Source organism: Tenrec ecaudatus, chromosome 7 (assembly GCF_050624435.1).
Source record: "Tenrec ecaudatus isolate mTenEca1 chromosome 7, mTenEca1.hap1, whole genome shotgun sequence".
Lineage (NCBI taxonomy): Eukaryota > Metazoa > Chordata > Mammalia > Afrosoricida > Tenrecidae > Tenrec > Tenrec ecaudatus.
The window spans coordinates 26,318,680-26,326,152 of record NC_134536.1 but is presented as its reverse complement, the minus strand read 5'-3'; the positions used below and the strand labels follow the sequence as shown (position 1 = coordinate 26,326,152).

The window sequence follows — 7,473 nt, the reverse complement described above, 5'->3', positions numbered from 1 at the left end:
TAACTCCCCTAGTGTCTAGACTGGCCGTTCTCACTTGCTCTCTCTGATTCCAGTCCCTTTAGCAGGTCTGAACGCTGATCTCTGCTTCCTCAGCCCAATGGGGTCACAATATTCTTTCTGTGAATTCAACCGCATTGTGCTTTGGTCAGGAACTCGTCCCCAGGCACAAAGCCAAAATGAAAGTGCGGTTAATCAAATGAGATCCCCGAGTTCACAGCCACGCAATGCACTTTTGCCACGATCTGGAAAGATTTGTCTCATATATCTGCCCCCTTTTTAATGTTTTAATTTTCTGTGCGTGGCTGGAAGTGGAAGTCACTCCTGTTTGACAGGACTTTTAGAAAATTAGCTAAATGATTTTATAAGACAGACATCAAAATATAATGGATATATATACATAAAAAGATAGCAAATCATGTATCTGAGAAAGTGACTGAAGAAAGCTATTCTACCCCTATTGTTAAAATGAACAGGCAGCAAGCTTGATGATCAAGAATTATTATACAATTCTAACAGCAAATCCCATAAAATGTAACAAAGCTGAACTGTGTGCCCTTAAAGCAGCTTCAAAAGGCAAGAGCAAAATATTTAACTAAATACACAGGGAATATTAATGAATGTTTAATCGTAATAAGACATTTTAGACTATCCGTTTCAATAATTAATAGTTAAAGCAGACATAATAATTATTAAAAATATATATCATTTGAAAACCCAAATATATAAGCTTTACCTAATGGAGATATACAGAAGTCTGCACTCAGCAATTAAGAATATATATTCCTTTTTAAAGCACATGGAACAGGTATAAAATTAAAAGCATAAAACAAATTCTAATAAATATGAAACTGCATATAAGTCTGTGGGTGTGTGGGTGTGTGAGTGTGTCCAAGCCCAAACCAACTCCTTTCCCATTAAATCAATTCTGATTTATAGCAACCCTATGAAGCGTTCTGAGACTATAAAACTTTACACAAGCAAACAGCTCCTTATCTTTCTCCTGCAAAGTAATAGATGTGTTTGAGCCACTGACCTTGCAACTAGCAGTACAGTACATACCTCTCTCTCTCTCTCTCTCTCTCTCTCTCTCTCTCTCTCTCTCTCTCTCTCTCTCTATCTATCTATCTATCTATATATATGTAGATAGATAGATATAGATATATATGTATACATACATACACACACACACATTTCCAGCGCTGGTCTGTCAAGTTGTCATACTGTGGTGGCTGGCATATTGCCATGATGCTGGTATTTCAAATACCAGCAGGATCACTCAAGGTGACCTGGCTTCAGCAGAGCTTCCAGGTTAGAAACAGACTACCACTAAGGGATAGGCTATCGACTTTTGAAGAATGGGCCTTTGAGAACCTTATGAATAGCGATGGGACATTGTCAGAGGGAGGTCCAGAAGGTGAGCCCCTCCGCTTGGAAGGCACTCAAAACATGCCTGAGGAAGAGCTGCCCTATCAAAGTAGACTGGACTGTAAGAGCACAAATGGAGTAAAGCTTTCAGGACCTGCATTTGCTGATGGGGCACAACTTAAAATGAGAGGAAACAATTCCAAACAGGACTATAACTCGAGAGAGGAGGCTTTACTGCTTCCTAATGCTCTTAAAGCTGCCTTGCTACTCACAGCAGATTCCATCATGTAATGTTTTACATTACATTATTACATCATGGCGCGGTCTCAACTGCCACCACACTAAGGATCCTGACCTAGGCAAATTGACACAAAATCTAATTATCAGAGCAAGTATCCACATTCCTCCTGGCTATAGTTATGAAAGCAAGAAGAAAATAGGAGAATGAAGGCCTTCCAGCGTTCTTATAATATTAAGATGGCAAAAAAATAGGGAAAACACAGCATGATTAAAAATTTATAAGAAAATGAACTCAGCCCAATACATCGGCTAGGAGAAAAGAAGTCACAAAGGTGCTAATTGAAACGACCTACCAACATTTGAAATCAATGTTCACTATTAAAAAATACTCAAAACTTGTTGCAGAGTGATATTACTTTGAATCCATCAGATAGGTAAATTATGACCAAAGTTAGAACGCCTATTGTTGTCAGGAATAAGAAAGACTTCTTCCATAGACTTATATTTCCAAAGGAAATATGATGTGTCATAACTTTGGCCAGACTGACTGCCATCACAAAGAAATATACTCTGGCCCTGGCACCCCTCTCTCTCGTGGGACTTTACTCCCAGTGAAATAAAAAAAGTGCAAACATGTAATGACAGATGTACAAAGCTATTTATTGTAATCACATGTAATGGCAAAAATAGTTAAATTTTTAATAGGAGAGTGTCTGAGTGAATGATAGGAATCTTGTAAAATGTTATCCATTCATTAAAAAGGTAGTGCTGTATGAGGGATCCTGATGGTGCCCTGGTTAAGCACTCAGCTGCTAGCCAAAAGGTTTGTGAATCAACCCCATCCAGCGTTTCTGCAGGACATGACCTGCTGAGCTGCTTCTGTAAAAAGTACAGCCTAGCAAACTCTAAAGGACAACTTTCCTGTCACATGAATCAAAAGGAATATGAAGACCCCTAACAATAATCACATAGCAATCCAGAGGGAATATTTCTTCTTGCGGGTCAGCTTTCTTCCACCTGGTGACTCAGGGACCCAGAATCCTTCCATCCTGTGACTCTCCTTTTCCCATGACTTCTTAGTTCTCTGTATCCAAGCAGAGCAGGAGTGGGATGCATTGCCTTGTGGAAGCAGGAGGGTGTGCAAGAGGGGAGGTCTCAGTGGGATATGCTCCCTGCAGTGAAATCAGAGCGTCAAATTTTCATAACTGCCACAGGAGAAAGCATTAAAAAGTGTCTCTTCGTAGCCTGTAGTAAATTCCCTGATAACAAATGAGCCTTTTTCTTCCGCTCTCTGGTAACGGGGTCTGCTCTTGTTTGCTTCCCAGGCTCTTTCTTGTCTGGGCACATGTAGAGAATGACGATGTTGCTGCAGCACCATGTGGTAAATAGAAAAGGCTGCTTCTAAGCTAAGGGAGTCCCATGACCCCGTACCTCAGAATCTCAACGTAGGCAGAGCACCCTGTAGAGAAGCTGTGGTCCACCCCATCCATTATTTCACAGAGACACTTCCCAACCCCTTGTTTCTCAGCCCCATGTATAAATTAGAAGCTTCTATAGGTCTTTTCAAAACTAACAAATGACCTGCTCTCACCCCAGACCAATAAAACAGTCTGGGCTGGATCTTAGGTACTGAGCTATTGATTTTAATGTACAAAGCAGAGAACTGCTATTCTGTTGTTAAGGGCAGTGGACGAGAGATCTTCCAGAAGGCAACCCTCAAGGCACACATTCTTGACTCTGAACCGAGGTGTGGTACTGAGAAGAACGAGGTGATGCTGGCAAAGGGCGTCCTAGCCCCCTTGGTTTTCTAGGGCTGGCAGACATGCGCATGACTGGAGTTCATAGAGGGGCCATCACCATCTGTCTCCCAGCTTGCGTTTCAGTACCGAGTTTATATGAAATGCTAGAAGTCCCAGGATAGCTGAAGAAGTTTCATCATTTTTTGAATGCTTACGCCAAGGAAACTGTCAACAACAGCAAGTCATGACTCCCCCACTCCCCAACCCCCAAAGACTTGTTTAATCTGCACCACGCTTCTTTCCATTTTCATTAAATGTTAGATTTCTCCTTTCAACCCCTTTCCGGGAAATGCACCCAGCAGGTTTACAAAATAGCGCTATGATATGCTATGATACGCTTTGACATATATTGCCCATAAATTGGCAACATGATCAAATTCCGTTTTGAAGATTTGAAAGACTATTTTGCTGGTGTTATATTCCTTTCTCAAGAGGCACATAATTAGTTTCTCTCTCTCTCTCTCTCTCTCTCTCTCTCTCTCTCTCTCTCTTCCTTCTTTTTTTTTTTTTTTTGGTCATCTTAGCAGTTGCTGATTCTCAAGACCTAGACGTACACATTCATTCTGGTTATAATATCCTTTTCATTTTTCATTGCTTTATTGCTTCCCCCTTAGAATTCTCAGCGTGTTCCTTTATTTCAGTCTTCCTTTTCTATTAGAATGAGGCTGTGGCCTGATGGCTGTTCCAAAAGGGGACTCATTGAAGAGAGAAGAACAAAGTTATTGATACGAGTGAAATGCTCGGTGATGTACTTTCCTCATCTGATCCTAACACAATGCTGCATATGGTTATTTTTATTATCATCATTTAACAGGTTCGGGCATTTTGGCTCAGAAAGGTTACATGGATTAGATTATGCCAACAAGTGGTAAAAACAGAATCCAGGCTTAGAGCTCTCCAATGCCAGAGATCCCCGACCTTTCCCCCCACCTCCATCTCTCCCTTGGACCCGCTGTTTTCTACTCTGGATTGTTTATCCTGCCTATGTTGTCTAGATATACATGCAGAAACAATAATAAACACAAACCAAGAGAGAGCAAAAGAAAACAATAACAACAAAACAAACAACAACAACAAAAAGGTCTATAAATAGTTCCAGGTGTGTTTTGTTTTACCTTTAGGAGTGTTTTCTAGTCCAGTCTCATGGGGTGCCATGCCCTGGCCCCAAAGTCTATTTTTGGTATTCCCAGGGACTTCATTGCTTTGCGCCCCTTGCTGCTCTGTTGCACACCCTTAGCATTTCACCCATCCCCTAGTGTGGTGGGGTCAGATCAGGCACAATTCCCACACAATGCCTAAGGTGTTGTCCCTCGTAGCCCTATGGGTCAGTAAGGGACATTATATCTCATGGTGGGGCTGGCTCTATTGTCCTCTCTGCATTGGCTGCTCTGAGTAGGAATATTGTTATCGGGACATGGTGGGCCAGAATGTGTTCCACTCTCTCCCCTTCCCTCTTCATTTGATCCTGTGTGCTCTGATCAGACATGCCTGTCTCCCTGAGACTTCAGTGCTGTCCTCTGAAGTGAATTCTTCTGGGAGGAGGCTATGTGGCTGTCCACAAAGTTGGGATTGGGGCTGGCCCTGCAGACTTTTCTACTGGTCCCCTGCTTCATTCCAGTATGTTGCATTTACATCTTGGCACACGGGGTTGGAATCTGGTCCCTCTCTCCCTCTCCTGTGGAGATGTAAACAACACCCTCCCCTTTACTGTGTGGCTTACTGCGCTGTTCCCCTGCTACCCATGTCTCTCTCTCTCTTTTCTCTCTCTCTCTCTCTCTCTCTCTCTCTCTCTCTCTCTCTCTCTCTCTCTCTCTCTCTTTCTTTCTTTCTTCTTTTTCCCTCCTTTTAAATTGGCTGCCATATGTATCCCTTGATCAGGTCTAACCCCTGCCACAGTACCTGGACTTAAGCCCAGGAATGCATGTATCCAGTAGCTTTTCCCTATGCCTCCTTCGCATTTTAAAGCTTACCTCGGTGGACTCATGTTGTACTTGTCCTTTTGTGCTTGGCTTACTTTGCTTAGCATAATTTCCTCTAGTTCTTCCCATGTGGCTATATGTTTCATGTGTTCATCACTGCTTTTTAGGGATGAGTAGTACTCTAATACATGTATATAGCAGTTTTTTTTAATGTAGGCTGGGAACAGAGTGAATAGAATAATATTTTCTACCCAGTCATTTTCCCAAGCCTCTTTTAATGTCCCAAAGTTTCATTAACAGAACAGGGAAGCTGCCCTGAACTGAACTCAACACTTTGGAATATAGCAGTTTCTTAATCCATTCATCGGTTGATGGAAACTGGGGTTGTTTCCAACTCCCTTTCATTTGAATTGTGCCGTAATGAACATTAGAGCATAGATATCTGGGCGTGGTTTGTTTCTTGCCTCTTCTGGGTATATGGGGATTGCTGGGTCGAATGGGGCTCTATTTCCATCTGTTTTAGATATCATCAAATCAATTTCCATAGTGGCTGTACATACCTACAGGTCCAGCGGAAGTGGACAAGTGTTCCTACCTCACCAAACTCCCCACCCCAACAATTTTACTTTATGATTTTTTGAATTGGGCTATCTATGAGGGTATAAGGTGGTATCTCATAGTTATTTTAATTTGCATTTCTCTTATGGCTAATGATTGGGAACATTTTCTCATATGTTTTTTGGCTGTTCAGATTTATGCACTTGGGAAACTTCTGTTCAGGTCCTTTGCCAACATCCTCGGTGGGCAATTAGGTTTTCTTCTTTGGGTATCATAGCAAAGTTTTGTAGATTTCAGTAATAAGGACTTTGTCTAATGTGTCATTGCTAAAGATGTTTTTCTAGTCCATGGGCTGTTGTTACTCTCCTGGTAAATTCTTTTGATGTACACGGGTGTTTTATCTTCAGTATATCCCATTTGTCAATTTGTGCCTCTTCTGTGTTTGTGCCCTTCCATATTTCTGATAGCCTGTGTATTCCCTGCGCCAAAGTTCTCAGGTTTGTCGCAATTCCCTCATTGATGGCTCCAATAGTTTGGGGTTTTACCTCAACTTCTCTAATCCACTTTGAGTTTATTCTTGTACATGGAGTGAGGTAAGGGTCTTGCTTCATTTTTCTCCCAGTAGATATCCATTTTTTCCAGAACCACATGTTGGAGAGGGCACCTGCTTCCCTTGTGATATTTTGGGAGCCTTTATCAAAGATCAGTTTTCTTTATGCTGATGATTTTATTTCAGGGTTTTCAGTTCTTTTTTGCTGGTCTGAGTATTGTCATTATACCAATACCAGGCTGTTTTGACCACTGTGGTGGCATGATATGTGCTAAAGTCAGGTATAATAAGCCCTCCAACTTTGTCCTTCTTCATGAGGACAAATTCTGCTAATTCTGGGCTTCTTCCCTCTCCATATTGAAGTTGATAGTTTTTCAAATTCCTTGAAGAAAGATGATGGTATTTATATCAGGATAGCATTTAACTTATTTAGTACCTTGAGCAGAACTGACATCTTAACTATATTCAGTCTTCCCATGCATGAATATGGGATATTCTTTGAATTGTTTAGATCACTCTTGATTTCTTGTAATAGTGTTCTGTAGATTTCCCCATACAAATCTTTTGGTTTTTTTCAGTCGGGTATGTCACTAGATATTTCAATTTGTGCTTGGCTATTATAAAAAGTACTACTTTTTTTTTATTCACTCTTCTGTGGTCTTGTGCGATGTATATAGCGGTCTGATAGACTTCTGTTTTTTGATCTTGTATCCTGCCACTCTGCCATATTCCTCTATTGCTTCCATCCCTCCCTTTGTGGAGCTTTTGGGATTTTCCTTATATAAAATCATATCATCTGCAAATAATGATGGTTTCACCTCTTCCTTCCCCTAGCGAATACATTTGATGTTTTTTCTTTGCCTTATGCTGTTAGCCAGGACCTCCAGTCTGGTCCCTTTTTTCAGTAGGATTGTTGTCATCTTTTCTCCATTGACTTCTATGTTGACTTGTTTTTTTCATATATAGCTTGTATTATATTGAGGAATTTTCCTTCCATTCCTATCTTCTTGAGTGTCTTAAGAGGAATTGGTGTTAGATGTTG

General features: G+C 41.0%; 1 non-coding gene across 1 annotated transcript; it reads right to left on the bottom strand.

Annotated features, from left to right (window-relative positions):
• Nucleotides 1-5,531: 5,531 nt before the first annotated feature.
• Nucleotides 5,532-5,663, bottom strand: LOC142454031 (small nucleolar RNA SNORA36 family). The gene has a single exon (XR_012785568.1). It is a non-coding gene; the product is annotated as a small nucleolar RNA SNORA36 family (small nucleolar RNA).
• Nucleotides 5,664-7,473: the final 1,810 nt, after the last annotated feature.